The sequence below is a fragment of the Panthera tigris genome, chromosome A1 (assembly GCF_018350195.1).
Source record: "Panthera tigris isolate Pti1 chromosome A1, P.tigris_Pti1_mat1.1, whole genome shotgun sequence".
Classification (NCBI taxonomy): Eukaryota; Metazoa; Chordata; class Mammalia; order Carnivora; family Felidae; genus Panthera; species Panthera tigris.
Genome location: NC_056660.1, coordinates 40,048,720 through 40,067,565, shown reverse-complemented (window position 1 = coordinate 40,067,565; position 18,846 = coordinate 40,048,720). Strand labels below are relative to the sequence as shown.

Genomic DNA, 18,846 nt, shown 5'->3' with positions numbered 1-18,846 from the left:
TACAGAAATAGTGAAAACAACTGGCAGCAGCATGTCTTAGTGGAACAAAACATGAGCTTTAGAATTCATTTATTGCAGGTCATTAACTTACTCTTACTAGTCAGTGTTAATTGCTCTTTTAATCCAATCTTCCAAACCCCAATGAATACTTTGTAAAGAAAAGATGTTTTGCATGCTGGTGGGAAGACTGAAAATAATACACATAAAGCATATATAGCATTATGCCTATGCTAAATAAATAACTCGTATGCTAAAATTAATGTTACCCTATTATATCACATATCAAAATAAGGTTAGGATATTCCAAAAGTATTACTAAACAACAAAGGCAAAAGTCATTTCAAAATACAATTAAGTAGTGAGCTACTTAAGGAAACATGCTACGCTTTTAAAGATCTGAGAATTGCTTTAAAAAATCAAATTTTAAGTGAATAAATTATTTCAGTATATTCATTATATACGCAATTAAATAGTCTCAACAAGTTATAAATTTGTGGTTAATTGTAACTTGATTCTAAACTCTTCAATAGCTTTTAATCTAATTCAGCCAATTATGCTGGCCATGTACTGTAAAATAATGCCAAGGGCTTTCCAATTATATATTGTATTACTTTGGGGACATAAATATATTACTTAGCAGAGATGAGTATCATCCTTTGCTGCACTTAATAAAATTCTTTTACTTAAATAAAAACAAAGTAAACTAATTGCCACGAAGTATATGCTATAATGTGTCAGTAACTTCTAAAATTAATTTACTTTTAAAATAGACTTTCGAAATGGGAAAAACTCTTTTAAAATTGTGCAACTTCTCCAAGTATTAAAAATTGACAAGGATAGATAAACATCTGGGAAAATGTCCAATGCTTCTTACATTTCTACTTAGGCTGCACATCAGGTGGATTCCTAAGATGTGAGTAAAATGTTTATGCTGGGATTTCAAACCACTATGGCACTTAATAATTAATTGTTGTTGACAAAATGGGTGTCAGAAAAACAAAAAACAGAACAAATATCTTTTGTTCGAATCCCAGTCCCATTAAATCTTTCAGACAGAACTTCCTTTGTGGAAAATTTATAAATCCCATGTTCTCCTTTAAAACAGTAGGTGTCCCTTATATGAGCTATAAGTCTTGCATAATTGGGTGTTCTAGGATTCTTTCCAAATTTTCTATACCAGGCATAATTTTTCAAGAACACATCTGCCATAAGTAAAAAAAAAAAAAATCCTCAACAATTATCCATAAAAACTAAATCATGTGATTTATGCAGTGAAAATAATTTGACTATGGAACTCTTGCTTCATGGTGTGTGTGTGTGTGTGTGTGTGTGTGTGTGGTAGTGTAGCAGGGGTCCCACTTTGCATTTCATCTATCTTTGAAAATAATGGGCATAAGGTAATTTCTATGAATTCTTTACTCATTTATTTATTGTAATTTATTCATGATGGTATAGGGAGTTCTGAGTGTAAACTCTCAACAACATAAAGTCACTATTCTTGATGTAGTATAAAATAACCACTCTTCAAAACTGTAATTACACATAAAGCTGTAATGCAATCCACACAATTTCTATGACAACTAGCATATACTTCATGATTACTGCGTCATTCACTGCTTACTATCATTCTGCCATCACTAGGATGTTATTAGTCATTTTTTTGTGGGCCTGTATTTTCCCACAAATGCATGGTTCCGGGGGGTGGGGGGGGAGGGAACCTTATTCTCAATTTCTTTTACTATTTGTTTTCCTGACTTGATATTTTTTCTGCCTCTTACTTGGTAACTTAGCAACCAAGGCCATTTAATCCATAGTCAAATACATATAAGTGTGTATGTATATTAGAGATTCGACAATGGTTTGAAAATTTCTTAAAAGTGCCAGTATTTTTCAAAGCAAGAAGTTAATCTTGTGCTAGCTCTGGAAATAATATAACTTTATATAATAATTTCATATATTATACATATTTATGTAGGTATATACGCTTTATTTGCCATTAAAGAATAGGAATTATTTTGAACTTAAGATGCCTGGTTATTTTGACATGGAGAAACATAAACCTATCATTTGGTTTGCTTGGAAAATATTTTCTATTGACAAAGAAGAAGAAATGTATAAAACTCTCACTAAGTTAATACCTATGTGGGATTTTATAGCTTTTACTCTATTTGAGGTTTTTTATAATACTCATCTAATTTTAGCGCGGTTCCAGTCAATGGCTGAAGTTTAAAGTTTGCTAACACCATGTTACTGCCAAACAGAACTTTTCCTCCCTTATTAACTAGGGCAATTTGAATATATTTTGGTAAGACTTCTCTATTTGTTTTTCTTTCCCTAAAAGGAGAAATGAAAAAAAACAAACAAACAAAAAACCAAGACGTATACTTGGAACTCTTCTGGTTTTTTGAGGTGTCAGGAGTCTCGAATCTACAAAGAGTCCACACACTAAGACTGTTATAATCAAAAGGACAACTAATAACAAAAATTGTCAAGGATGTAAAAAAATTGAAATTCTCACATGCTGCTGATAGAAATGTAAAAGAGTTAGACACTTTGGATTACAGTCTGGTAGCTCCTCAAATGGTTAAACACAGAGTTGCCTTAAGATATAACAACTGTACTCCTACTTAAATTCCCAGAAGAAATGAACCATATGACCATGAAAAAAACTTGTACATTAATGTTCATAGAAGCCTTATTCATAATAACCAAATGTAGAAACAATTCAAACTGACTAATGCATAAATAAAATGTGTTACATTGATACAATAAATACTTGGCAATAAAAAGGAATGCTACAACATAGATGACCCTTGAAAACATTATGCTACGTGAAAGAAGCCAATCACAAAGGTCTACATATTTTATAATTCCATTAACTGAAATGTCCAGAACTGGCAGATCTACAGATACAGAAAGTAGATTAGTGATTACCTATGACTGGAAGGATAGGGGACTGAGGGTAAGAGCTAAGGGATATGGGGTTTCTTCTCTGGGATAATTAAAATGTTCTAAAATTGATTATGGTAATGGATGCATAACTCTAAGAATACACTAGAAGACATTAGCTTTTAGACCATAAATGGATGAATTGTATGGTGTATTGATTATTTCTCAATAAAGCTATTAAAAAAAGAAACTTGGGTCAGGCAAAAAGCAATCTCTTCTATTCCACCTGTATTCTCATTCCAATAGACATATAGTTTCATTTGAATATTTGTTACATTAGTAATTAAAGGTCTTGTTGACAAGTTTTAGAAAACAATTTTCATTTTTAGAAAATCCCATTAATTCCCTTTCCTTTAACAAGAAACCACCTGAATTATATAACCCTAATGGTATGTACATTTGACAAATGTTTATGATTGATTTATTTCCAGAAGCATTTAAAGAGCTGTACACAGAGATGAAAGGACCATGTTTATAAATGTGGCATTATAAATGCTAATTTATTTTCCTTTAGAACAACATAGAAAGGCTTTTTTCCCACACACACACACACACACACACACACACACACACACACACACACACATATAAACAAAGAGAAAAAAGAGAAAATACCAGAAGACAAATGGAGTATTATATCAATTTTCAAAATAATTATCTCTGAAATTTATATGAGCAAATTCCCAACACCATTGCTGACAATGGCTAACAGTTCAACTAAACTATTGTCTTGTGACCCAATAGGCTGGTAATGGGTAACTCAATTCCAGGAATTCTCAAGACAAAAAGACAAAAGTGACAAATATATAAAACCACATACTGAGTTGATTGGCTCTTTACAGAAAATTTGTTCTCTGTCCTATTTTACCTGACAGAGGCCAGATGGTCAGATAATCAAAACTAACTTAACTATCCTTGCTGCCACCAATGGGACAATAAATGTTAGCTTTATATAAAGCAGACATGATTTAACCAGATTTAGCACGTGAAAGCCCAAGTCCTTTATTGCCACACAGACCCAACAGGAGGGCCAAGGGAAGACATCTTGTGGCACTAGTGTGGAGGAAGTGTACCATTTTTGTAACTCCAATGGAGAGAGACTCATGAGAGCAGTCTCCAGTGAAACCTCCAGAAACAACTAACACAGATATAATAGGGTAGGAAACAATGCAGTTGATATTTACTTGCTTATGAATGAGAATTATCATATGTGGTTTGACTGTCACCTAACAGAAGCAAAAGGGAAGGAAAAGTTTATACAAGAAAACAAAAATATAGGCTGTGGGCAGATGAATTTTTGTTTTTAATGAGTGTTTTGGGTATTTATGGTTTTCTAAGAAACCTTGTGATTTGAACTGTAGGGGCACTGGGTAGGTGTGATACCTAAGAAATGGCTGCTAATACTCTTCTATTGGCATCTTCATATCAGCTAATCCAGTGGTTATCATTACTTGTTTTAATTCTAATTGTAATTATTTAGCAGCTATAAATATAAACTTTATCCTCACTCCAAACCACCAACATACATATGATTCAAATTTTGTTATTCTCATAGATAGTGAAATATATTGCTTAAACTCATATAGATAGCAATTTTTAGACTAGGGATTAAGCACTGGATATTTTACTTCTTAAACTGTATTATTTCTATTAAAATAATACTTATCCTGATTTCTTGATTTTCTATCACCAACTGCCTCATCTTCATTGTCATCACTGGCTTTAGTTATATAAATAAGCCATGTCAATAATGATAAAAATATACTAATTAAATATCTAAAACATCTTTCAATGAAACATTAGAAACTTCATAAATCTTCCCTAGGAAAAAGTAGCATATCTAGTGATGTGGGAAACAAAGGCAAAAGAAAAAAAAATTAAGTTTCCTTACAACTTACAGCTCATTGACTTGAGACAGAGAGTGTGACCTTCCTCTAGAAACTCAGCTGCCTCGATGATGACATTTTGCTAAGGGCAAAAGGCAATTTTGCTTAACATTTTCCTGACCTCCAGGATCCTGTAAGTCCACTTTAACATATAAAAAGTTCCTTTGGAAATTTCCGTTCTCTCCACTCCCCAAATGTATGTTAACCATCATTCTCCAAGCATATAGCCCACTGGTATGTACCTAAAGGGTCTCATGACTGAGGTTTTACTAAACAGTAATAAATGACCTTTTCCTAACAATGGCTAGCCCCCTCTGGATCCTGGAAACCTTGCTTCCAAAATTCCTTGGAGCCTTGTGCTACCCCAAACCCCCCTCTCCACTTGAAAGTATATAATCTGGCCTTTCTTCACAGCTCCGGTGTAGCTCTTTTTGCCCTGGGTCTTATCATCATGCTTTAATAAAACCGCATTTTGGCACTGAGGATGTCTCAAGAATTCTTTCTTGGCCCTCAGCTCTGAACCCCCACATTTTCCACATCATATAGGACTGTAACTGTCTTATATATTCAGTCGTAAAACAAAGGGTTTTTACCCTTTATTTTACCTGGAAAGAATTGTGTTGTTTTCTGTTTATTCAGAGATTTGAAAGGATGGTATATATCTTTTATGAAAGTTGAGGTCTCTATTACAGAGCCCCACTTGCAAAGATATCCATGAATTCACCATGAATAATTCTTCAGACTTAAGAACTGATCACTAAGGTTTTACACCTCTATACATTTAAATCTCTTTCTTGTTGAGCTGAGTTTTTCTTTTAAAATATCAGTACAGCAAGCATTTTTAAAATGTCATGCATTAAGCTTTTTATTTAATGTGCAAAGTGGAGTAAGAAATATCTTGGTTGCTGATCATAGTCTCATGGCCAGGGTGCAATGTGTGTGTGAGAGATGGGCGAATGAGTGTAGATGGTAACTAAAATAATTTCAACAAATAAAGTGTCACTGTAGGCATCACTGTGCACACACAGGCACATGCACACACACATATGTAACTGAAAGTGACCGGAGGAGCTTTCCTAAATTAGTATCTCAGATACAGTTGGCATTAACTTAAAAAGAAAAAACCTGTTCTGGTTTCTAAGATTTTGTCTTCATTTATAGCGACACGGCTATGAAAATAATGATAATGCTCTACAATATAATCTGAAACACATTTATTTTAACAATGATACCTGAGTCAACCCTTCCTTTTTTAATCAACTGAGATGAATCAATAAATATCAATACCTTTATACATTATTATATAATTATTTATAGTTCTAGTATTTAAAAATTCTAAAATACACAATTCTGAATTAATATTAGTAATTTAAACATTGTTGGGGTGCCTAGGTGGCTCAGTCAGTTAAGCATCTGCCTCTTGATTTCAGCTTAAGTCATGATCTCACAGTTCATGAGATCAAGCCCCAAGTTGGGTTCCTTGCTGACATCACAGATCCTGCATGGAAATCTCTCTCTCCCTCTCTCTGCCTGCCCTTCCCCTACTCATGCATGTACACTTGCTCACTGTCTCTCTCTCTCTCAAATAAATAAATAAGCTTTAAAAAAAAGTTAGAAAGTGGGGTGCCTAGGTGGCTCAGTTGGTTAAGCGTTCAACGTCAGCCTAGGTCATGATCTCTCTGGTCCAGAGTTTTAGCCCTCTGCTGGGCTCTGTGCTGACAGCTCAGAGCCTGGAGCCTATTTCAAATTCTGTGTTTCCCTCTCTCTCTACCCCTCCCCCACTCAGGATTGCTCACATGCGTGTGCTCTCTCTCTCTCTCTCTCAAAAATAAACATTAAAAGAAAGCAAGAAAGCAAGAAAGCAAGAAAAAGAAAGAAAGAAAGAAAGAAAGAAAGAAAGAAAGAAAGAAAGAAAGAAAGAAAGAAAAAGAAAGAAAGAAAGAAAAAGACAGAAAGTTAGAGAGAAAAAAAGAAACATCATTTATTCCACAGTGTGGTAGTGAGGTTGTATCAGAATTATAGTAGGCAAAGAAATCATGTTATTATATTTAGAGGTAGAATATGAAGTTATCAAAAACAGCCATTGATGTTACTATTATTTCTCATTTTAAAACAAAATCTATAATTAAAAAATATAATCAATGAAATGACTATGGTAATAAATCTAAGAAACCTTGTATCTGCTAAAAAAAACTTTGAAAATGATGTAAAAGGTCACTTTGCAATGAGGCACATGAATTCTGCCAATTAATTAACAGATGTCAGAGTTAATTCCTTTTACATTTTCTGACACATTATTATAATACTATTAGCGTATATTTAAATCTGCATAGTCTGGAAATAACAGAATAACAAAGAACTGAATTCCATACTATGGAAGATTTGAAGAATTAATTTTTTTTAAATGTGTCATGGACACTGGAAAATGCTCAAGCTAATGAGGCCATACACATTTTTTTTAAATATTACCTTTTGATGTGTTACATGAGCACATTTACATACTATAATCAATAAAAGGCTTATCCATAAATGAGCTATTATATGCTTAAGGAAAATATTCCCCTTATTCATCATCAAATATAATAATAACAACACAAGAAAAAATTTTCTGAGAACAATTTTCCCTCTCCAGGATTAATATAAAGCAGAAAGTAGGACTGTTTGATATTTCTACATTTTTATTATACTTTAAGTTCCCTATGAAGATTTTAAAATTTTGGAAAGGTTAGGACTGAAGGATTAATATTGCTTTTTAAAGAATGTAAAAACACAGTATAATTTACAATAAGAAAAAGCGATTTATAAAAATCATCTGTAAAAAGGGTTCTAATAGAAAAACTATACATTTTTAGTGTTATTTTACAAGTCTTTAGATGAGATTGCACAACACTACTCCTCTGATCAATTTTGACCATTCCACAATTCTGTCACATGTATTCTGAGTGTTGTTTTAAAGGAAAAAGCTACTTCATTGTCACCTCTTCACTTTAAAGTGTGTAATTTTTCATGAACAAACATCAAGAAAATCACTGAGAAAATCAATAAAGCATAAACAATTTCAATTTTTAAATAATTTTCCAAACCAGTCGCTTCATGGCTTCCAAGTAAGTGAACGAATCAGGATTCAAAACCATTATTCTTTCTTGGACAATTAGGAGAAATATACTAAAAATTAATTAATTAGTTAATTAATTAATTAAACATCACAAATTCAAGAATACAGACTGAATGCTTATATTTTTAATTTAAAAATTTCATGCCTTGTTGGTTGTGTGTGTGTGCACGTGTATGTGCATATGTTTCAAAAGTACAGTGAATCTTTCAAGAGCAAAGCATTTCACGGAATACAGAAGAATTCTTCCCATGTTACAAGTATTTTCCAAATCAACATTTTCTAAGCCTGGAATTGTATGGAAACAACTTCAAGAGTGGTAACTTGCAATCTGTCAGTAAGTAAAATAGTGTAAGTGTCAAGAGCATGGACTCTGGAATTAGCCCAGTAGGGTTTCTTCCTGCTGATACTTTTTAGCTATGTGAATATCTACAAGTTATGTTAACATTTCTGTGTCTCAGTTTTCTCATCTATAAAATCCGGATTAAATAACAGTACCTACACCTCATTGGTTTTTGTGAGAATTACATGAGTTTCATGTGTAAAATACTTAGCCAGGAGCTTAATATTTGGTATTTTTATCTAAACAATATTTAAAATAATTATAAGATAAAAATACAAAAATAGAATTTTAAGTTTTAGATCCAGTGAAGTTTCATTAATCACATATTTTCATTAAACATCTGAAAATATTTCAATTTTTCATCTTTTTTCAATATTAAATAACATTTAAAAAAATCATGAATATTTTTATAAAGTATATATATGTTTAAAATTTTTTTATATTGAATAGATTTAATAACACAATGATCTTTAATACATTTGCTACTAAAAAACACTGAAAAATTATAATTACCTTAAATTTGAGGTCTTAAATATTCTTATGTTCAGGTTTTCATATTTCTCAAGGGAACACAATTTTATTAAAGAATATTTTATGAAATGGTTTGCAAACTAAATTAATGCACTTATTTTGCCAAGTAAAAATAAAATTGTATTTTTTGCTCTTGTAATCTCATCCAATAAATTCACTGAAGTAAAACAATAGGTCACTTTAATCCCTGAAGTTGCTATACACAAAAACTAAAAGGATGATGTGCATATTACTCAGTATTTAAAAAGAAGGCATATATACAAAAAAGGATATTTGAAAGTGCATATCAATAAAAGAAGATTATTATTTTCTAAATTAAATTATATTATTTAATGCATCTTTTTTCCTATCATATTTAAACTTATGTTTTCTGCTAAGCAAATATCAAATACTGTAGTGAGATTAGATAAAATTGCTAGGTTCTTCTTTCACTGAAGCATCATTCCAGAAAAAAATTATAAATCCAAATGTATTGATACTTGTAATTATCTTTATAAATCCCTACACATCAGTCTCACAATGAAGACAGGTCACATTATTTCAAGACATGTGGGAAATGATTAATATTGTAGGGTTAGTGTACTTGAATTTTGTTTATCTCATCCATAATTTTCATCTTCTGAACTTTGAAGCCTTTCTGAATTCAGAGAAACTTCAATACAAAAATTAATTACTGCTAGGACAATAAGGACTTGGCCACAGTAACTTTGGTGTTCAAATTAAAGATAAAATGATGGATTTTTCTTATTTGAAGTGAAAACTATTCACATGTAATTGATCAGAAAAGCAAGATCAGTTAGTTATTGGTGTAATGACTTCATTTTTATCTCACTCTTTTTCTATAGGAAGCTATGTTTATGTCTTTCTATGATCCACCTATCTTTTTCCCATCTATATATCCACGTTAACTTCTGCAGTAATATTAACACATACCAAAAAATGTTTACACAATCCTGAATTATTCTTTGCAGTACCTTAAAATAATAGACATTATAATGCCCATTTCATCCATGAAGAGAGCTTGAATGTTTAATATACTCAGATTTCATAAAGTCTATAAAGGCAGGTATATAATTCAAACTCAGTTATTTAAATTTCAGAGCTGAGTCTTTCAACTATATCTATGGGTACTATAAAATTAAACAATATATAGAAATTCAACAAAAATGAATACATTTCATGTTTTTCTCAGTTCTTTTATGAGGTGTCCAGTTCAGCCAATCTTTCAAATACATCCAAATATTTAATGTGAATATTCCGTAATCTGAAAAACCCATGAGAATGTCAATGAGAGCAAGCGATGGCATGAGTACCTGCTGGGACTGAAAAGGACAGTCAGTTCATGGCAGTGCGTGCCAAGGCCATTTCGCTGCCTTTAATTCTCTTCCTTTGTCAAATAGTATTAGTCCACCAAAATGGGATACTACGACATAAGGATTTTGTAATCTCTATTTTCACATTAATTCCAATACTTCATCATATCACAGCATGTAAATGTATCATTATAAATTTAACCAATGCCATGAGTCATTGTTCCCAGGAAACAGATTTGCATGAAGGAGGCATATTTTTTTTGGAAATCCCTTTGCTCACATCCATGTCTACCTTCTGTCAGTTTTACCAAAAAATTTGTCAATGCATAACATGGGTCACTATTTTCCTATCATTAAATACCAGTTTTCTTACTCTTTCTTCAAGCTTTCATAATATTTTGTCCCACACTTTCCATCTTTATACGATAATATCCTCTTCATCTGCTGCATGTTCCTACCCACCCCTCTTATCTACAAATTGTGTGTTTTGCTGCCACAGCATTTGATCCCTGGTAGCAATATCTATATCATAATTATGCTGCATATGGCAAACAAGACTGCATCAATATAAACTACACTTATTTAGCTTATAAGTGTGGTGGTCATCAATTCTGGCAGAACTCCATCGAGTAGATTTTTATCACCTAAGCTAAACTGATTTGTATGATTAGTGAGGCTCACTACTGACTGGTTTTGGTTGGCTTTAGCTGGGAGAAATTTGGCTAGTTTGTCTCCCCATGTCCCTCATCCTCCAGCAGCCTAGCTCAGGCATGGTCCTTTGGTGATTTCAGACACATAAGAATTCAAATAAAAACACGAAATGCTTTTTCAAGTTTTTACTTTGCTACATCTTTTAAGAACAAAGGAATTTATGGCTGGGCCCAATGCCAGACTGGCAGGTTAAATGACAAAGGTCATGGATAAAGGGAGAAGCAAAGAATTGGGGACAGTTAAACAACAACTCTACCAAATCCAAATGTGGATTAAATACACACACACACACACACACACACACACACACACACACACACATTATGAACTCTCTTATTTTTCAAAACCTTAATGTAAATGTTTCCAGATGAACTACAAAATCCTTTAGTCAAGTTATACACTCACACAAAACCTGGCTGAGTATAGCTTAGGTTACATTCATTTTATACACTGATTCATATCTTCATATTATTATTTTTCATTCAAGACTATAATTGGAATGTCTATTTATTTAAGATATCTTTCTTGCCTCTCTATAGTTTTATGATTTCTCCAAAGAGTTACAACACATTTTAAGTTCCTGGCTCTCTCTTTCTCTCCCTTTCTCTCCCTCTCGCTCTTGCTCTCTCTCTCTCTCTCTCTCTCTCGTCATTGTTGTTGCTACCAAAACTGTACTATTTCCCCCACTATATGTTCATTTTATTATTTTGTTTGATAAGGCCTTATTTAATTTTATAAATGATTTAAATTTTATAAGTATCATTTCTTAACATTAAGCTTAACATTGATAGCTTACATTAAGCTATCAAAGTATTGGAATGACCAATGTGGGAAGCTGTGAGTAGTTTGGAAGGTGTCTGGGTAACGGATCAGGAAGATAAGGATATTAGTCCCTGTGCTGTACAAGATAAAGTTTAGCTTGATTCAAGACAAAACCCATGATAGAAAATCCAGGATAACAGACTAGACCATCTCAGTAGATCATGTAAGGAAATAGAAGAGACTTAATACAAAATTTGGCATATGATGGATTATGAACTCAGACATAGATTTCAGATGGCAGGAAAAATAATAAAATAAATAATGTTCATTAGGTATGTGCTACATTAAAAGTATTCTTATACATATCTATTAATTTAATTTTCATAATATACCCCATGAACTACTATTATTACAGTGACTTCCCAAATGAGGAGGCCATAGCCCAGAGAATTTGAAAGACTTAGCCAAGATTGCATTGTTACTAAGAATGCACCTTTCAATATTGCTTTTTTGTTCCTTAAGAAAAACAACCCTTTTCAAAGGGTGTACAACTACATATTCTCATGTTTGTGGAAGACAGCAAGTGATAACAAGGAAACTGAGTTAAACATCCAAGTGTCTCCCACAGGACATTTGATATTAAATTATAATTTTTTTTTTTTTATCTTTCCAGCTGGTGAGGCTCTGGCTTCTGATCTTGTCTACATTAAGTTCAAATTTATGCCATCTTTTCCATTGGCAATTGCTAATCCTCTCATGCAGGGAGGGATATATGCATGAAAACTGAGCTTCTCTAAAAACACCATAAAGTCTCACAACTCCTACCCTTTATTACTTGCCTTTCCAACTTTCTGGAATGTTGTATCAATACACTTTTTTACTTTTTCTTAAAAACCTCTGAATCATTACTAAGACTCAGGTGAAACAGAACTTCCTCACTAAAATCTTCCCTGACTTATCAAGGAAAAATAAGCTGTTCATCTATGATTCTGTAACAATCAAACCGTATCTTTTTCTTACTATGTTATGTAATTTCTGTTTGCAGCCATCCTCTCTAGCAGTTCCTTTATTTTCCAAGCTCTGTATCAGTCTTGCCTAGTACAAGTCCCTTTAACTTGGGGCCATGATGGTATTTGAGTTTGTATCCCCAGGACTTAGAATAGTTTCTGGTAAATATAAAACACTGAACAAACACATATAGAGGGAATTAATAAGGGAATCTAAAGGGTTTTCATTTAATTTTTTTTTAACTCAGCAAGAGTTAACTAGCATAAAAAAGGGAGAAGACATTGTAATAAATTAACTTTTACTTTGTACACCCTCTTATTCATCATTATGGCAGAAATTAGTGAATTACATTACTTATAATTACCCAGAAAGAAAAATCGTCCTGCCTTATAACTGCTGTTGATTATGAATTCTGTATTCTAAAGACTCGTTATTCAAATATGGTATTTTTGGAAAACACAAAAATATGCTTTAGTATTACCTCACATCACAGGAAAGTTTTTCTACTCATCAATAGCTTTGCCAGAAGAAATAGCAGATTCTCAACAGTACCTTCTGCTTGGTACTTCTCAATTAATTAACTTCGGAATGAGTGAAGAATAAATTCTCAAACAATATCAATGACTGTAAAATATTTTTTCCATTGAACATATAATACGTTTATTCATCTTGCACATTTAGGCCGTCCCAGGCATTTGCAGAAACAGATGTTCCTGAGAGTATATCAGCGTACAGACATCAATGTTATGCTTATCTCATATATGGAGCCTTAGTTTCTAAGCTAGTACTTAAATCAACATCACAGAATGTTTCAGTGATTTATACAGTCCTTCATTTCAGTAAAGTAGAAAACAGTCCTCAAAAGCAGCCAGCCATATAACAGACCTAGAGGTACAGAAAAACCACCAACAGATTTGCCAAAGAACCAGATGCTGTCTTTGGAAGAAAATTTCCCAGCTTGGCATCAGGAGCTTACAATGTCATCCAAATGATTCCTCCACACTTTGGAAGACAATATTTTCAAACAACCTAAGCACACAAAAACCCATTGGAATAGCACTAAAGCTAAAGCATAAGTAGTCTTTGGAGACTAGAGTAAGGTATACAAAATGCAACTTAACATGTTTTTTTTTTATGTAGATTAGAAAAATAACAAAAGAATATTTTAAATGCACCTTATTTTTATTTTTTTTAAATTTTATTTAAATCCAAGTTATTTAACATATACTGTAATAATGATTTCAGGAGTAGAACTTAGTGGTCCATAACCTACCTATAACACCCAGTGGTTATCCCAACAAGTGCCCTCCCTAATGCCCATCACCCATCCAGACCATTCTGCCATCCAAAACCCCTCCATCAACCCTCAGATTGTTCTCTGCATTTACATGCACTTTAAGTGAAATTATGGTAGGGATGTGTGTTCAGAAGAACCAAGTGCATGTTAATACCAATCTTTATCTTTAACATATATAAAATTATTTCCAAAGTCTGTTACATCTGTGGGGTATAACAAAAACAAAATCAGAGTTATATCCTTAGTGGGAAATTGATCCAGATAACAGATAAGCTCCTGTGTGTGTGTTTGTGTGTGTGTGTGTATTGTTTTATCTTTATATCATTTTTGTTTTATGATCATTATTCCAAAATCCTAACAAAATCTGTAAAACTCAGTTTACTATTTTAAACAAGGAAGTAGAAAATACAAAAGCACACAAGAAACATTAAGTGAAGTTTTTATTTGTTTTGAATACAAAACCAGGTAGCAGTTAAACATTTAAGAATAAATTATTTCTCCAGAAATATTTCTCTGGAAAAGATAAGATATTTTGATAAATACTGTTATATTGCACATAATTTAGAAATACAAAATTTTTAAGAAATATTCATGTTTTTAAGAAATATTTGTTTTTCATTATAATATTTACATTCTAGTAAAATATGTATAGAAATTGCATATTTATCTATTTTTATAAATGCATGTAAACGTACTTTTTTTTTTTACTATAATGAGAATCACTTGGCTTTTATATGATCTAATTAGGTGAACTGAATCAATATTTGGGATTTGTTGAAAATTTGGGAATATACTTCCCATATCTCCCAAAGTGATATGTATGATTTTCTAATAATAGTGAAAATAAATCCCTTCAGAACATAGTTGCCTGAATTTTATTTCTCAAGGAATTAAAAATTAATTTCCTAGTACTGAAAATATTGGTTTATACATTTTATTTTTGAAGCAATGTGAAAAGGATCATCCAAAGACATATAAAATTGATTCAGGACTATCTTATTTAAGAGTAATTTATGTCCTTCCTTTATCTCTACATGAAATTTGTGGATGATTTTATTTAAGATGCTTTTCATTAAACAGGGTCAAATTCCTGTGAGCACAAGTCACTTAGGGGAACAAAACTGACAAGTTCCCACGATCAGGACTTTTCAACTAGTTTATCAATAGTTGATTTCCTCAGCAGGTCATTAGAGCCTGCTGCACAGATATGAGCACATTTAGCAATGAAGTCAACAGACCTAAGAGCCCCATCCAAGCATCAAATGAAGAAAGCAGCCAAGAGCTTTGCACAGACACAGATGTTAATGCTAAAAAATGTATTCCAGACCTTAGCATCTGTGTACTTTATCTGTCAGACATTCCCTTTGTATGGCTCAGCTGCTGGCTCTGTAGTGGGACATAAAGGAGAGGGAGTATAGGAAAAGACTATGAGTTGCATTAACTCTTTTCTATAAAAATACTGCCACAGTTTAATAATTCTATACTCTATTGTGTTAAATAATGGGTGCAGAGGTATTTCATGATTTATATTATGGAGAAATTAAGGACTTCTATATTGAAAGCAATATTCTGAGATTTACATAAAACATATAAACAAATCAGTTCAAAGGTATACTTTTCTGACATCATCAAAATATAATCAGATATTATATTAATTACATCCAGCATCTCAAGGCCAAGAAATGAGGGAAAAAAGAACATCACATTTAAAAACTTGAACTTCAAAGAGTGTCTTTTCTAAAATTGGTTATAATTTTGAAGTACAAATGATTTGAGTATATTTACATCACACAACAATTTAACATAGTAATTTCAATACCATGCACGTACATTTTTGACTAACAAATGTTGCCTTACTTGGTATTCAATAATTTTTTAAACCTCACTATATCTTCTAATGTCATGTTTCTTGGACTCAGGGCGCCCTATTCACTGCCAAAGCCATCAGGCCAGTCCTCTCCTGGATACCAGTAAATAAACAGTGGATAAGTAAGTCCACATTAATAATCCTTTCCCATGTTAAAAATTACACAGGAACAGCTCATTCCAAATTACTGCAATTTATAACTATAAGGATCTAAAGTGGACAACATTGCTAACAGGAACCAAAAGGACTTGATGGGTCCTTTCCTCTCCTAGCAATGATCATCTGCAAAGATGTAAATTGTCATGAGTGATGTAAAAGGTGACATTTTCCGCAGTTAAAAGGTATGAATATTAACTGTTAGATAATTAGTGGTCTATTCCCTCTATTTCTTACACTGCGTGTATGTACACATGTGTTACTCTAATAGAAAAACAAGGCAGTTTGACTAAATGTGAGAAAAGGTGGTTGTATGAGTAAAATAAATAAATTATATTCAGATCTTACTGTGTGACAGACCCTAACTTAAACATATTACATATATTTCTTACTGAATCCTTGAAAAAGCCAAAATGTTAAGTATGTTATATTCCTCTTTTCCTGTTAAGGAAATGACAACTTTGATCTAGCAAAGGCAACCCCACTCCCAAGTGGTGAAACTTGGACCCAAAGCTGTGGTGTGTGATTCCAAATTCTATGCTTGATCACAGTTTGATCTGTTGTGGACAAGTAAATGTTTAAGAAACTTCTCAAGGAGCAATGGGGAGAGCCCTGATTTCTAGCATGATCAAATTTTGTGTAAGTCCCTCCACCTCAGTTGATGTTAAGCTATCAAACAGTCATTAGTGAATATGACATTGGGAAGAAATGTACAATTGCTCTGGGAAGCCAGTGCAAGCAGGGTCTAGAATACAAGTGCAACTTATGGTAATTTAGTCCTTTCTGAAGCCTATCAACTGGATAGAACAAATATCTACTGTGAATTCTATTTTTTAAAAGGCCTTAACTGCATAAATAGTTGCTGCAGCCCATCAGTGATGAATTTCTTAGTCCCTAAACTTAGTGTAAATGATTTTTTAAATGTTTAAAATTAAGCAGCATTTAAAATGAATTTTTCATGTAAGTCTAGCGGTAATATTTAATGAAGTCTTCATACTTATCCTATTAATTCACTAAAACTGACACTTATCTTTGAAACTGTACTAACATTTGGCCAAAAAGTAAACTGTTTTGTTCACATTTTTCAACAATATACTTTGATATTTTCAACAATATACTTTGGGACTTACCAAACGGTCTATACCATCCTTCAAACATGTTTGACAGCTATTTGTTTTATGCATTATAATTCAATAAATGCATATTAATGATAATAGTAGTTTTAAATAGTTTCATAATCAAACATTTTTTATCTGATATATGCATATAAAAGTGAAACATTTTGGTTACTTTGTGATGGAAAGGTATTTTCGATAAACTATAACTCTAAACTTTATAAAACGTATAGACATCTCAATAACAATATATTCCCTGATTTTTACCATGTGCCTATACATCCCAGTCACATTCCTAAAGTCATTATGAATTAAGAATATTCATATGAATGTTCAAAAAATTTCACACATCTGCCAACACATTAAATCTTTTCCAAAATGGAATCTAATTGTATACACTTGAAACCTTATATCATGGCTTAATAATATAACTTGGGGAAACTGTCACATAAGCCCTTTGGGGTCATCTATTGAATAGACTACAAATTAGCTAACCAGTTCCTCACTGATGAATTTAAATCATTAAGATGCTAATAGCAAGAAAAACTGTCTAAAATCATAAAACTTCTAAGAGAAAACATAGAAAAGAAACCTCATTGACACCGACCTTGACAATGATATTTTTTTGGGTATGATCCCAAAAGCACAAGTAACAAAGCAAAAAATAAACAAGTGGGACTACATCAAAATGAAAAGCTTTTGCATAGGCTCGGCCGTCATCATGAATGACACATAAGTATCCAGACCAGTAAGTTCATGAATAACTGACTACCTCAGCGGAAACAGACGGTCATTGATGTTCTTTACCCCAGAAAGCAACAGTACCTAAGACAGAAAATCGGGAAAAATTAGCCAAAATGTACAAGATCACACACCATAAAGATGTCATCTTTATATTTGGATTCAGAACCCATTTTGGTGGTGGCAAGACAACTGGCTCTGCCATGATTTATGATTCCTGGGACTATGCAAAGAAAAACAAACACAAACACAGACTTGCAAGACATGGCCTGTATGAGAAGAAAAAGTTGTCAGAAAAACAGCAAAAGGAATCCAAGAACAGAATGAAGAAAGGCAGGGGGACTGCAAAAGCCAATGTTGATGCCGACAAAAAGGAGTAAAGATTCTTGGGGCGCCTGGGTGGCTCAGTCGGCTAAGCATCCAACTTCGGCTCAGGTCATGATCTCGCGTTCCCTGAGTTCGAGCCCCGCATCGGACTCTGTGCTGACCACTCAGAGCCTGGAGGCTGTTTTGGATTCTGTGTCTCCCTCTCTCTCTGACCCTCCCCCATTCATGCTCTGTTTCTCTCTATCTCAAAAATAAATAAACCTTAAAAAAAATTTAAAAAGAAAAGATTCTACAGTGACTATCTGTGGTGATTGTGCAGATTTTTCAGGAGAGGATTAATAACCTAAAAACAAAAAAATAAAAAATAAAATAAAAAGCTACTACATAGCAAAAGAAATAATTAAAAAAACAAACAAAGGCAGGCAACCTACACAATGAAAGAAAATATTTGCAAACTATATATATATTTTTAATGTTTTTAATGTTTATTTATTTTTGACAGAGAGAGAGAGAGAGAGAGAGAGTGGTGGGGTGGGGGGGCAGAGAGTGAGGGAGACACAGAATCTGAAGCAGGTTCCAGGCTCTGAGCTGCCAGCACAGAGCCCAATGCGGGACCTGAACCCACGAACCACGAGATCATGACGGGAGCCCAAGTCAGATGCTTAATCAACTGAGCCACCAAGGTGCCCCGCAAACTATGTATCTAATAAGATGGTAATATCCAATAT

The 18,846-nt window shown here is 32.9% G+C and overlaps 1 pseudogene; it reads left to right on the top strand.

Annotated features, from left to right (window-relative positions):
* The window catches only part of LOC102966543, a 179,515-nt pseudogene extending 161,344 nt beyond the window's left edge, over positions 1-18,171 (top strand).
* Positions 18,172-18,846: the final 675 nt, after the last annotated feature.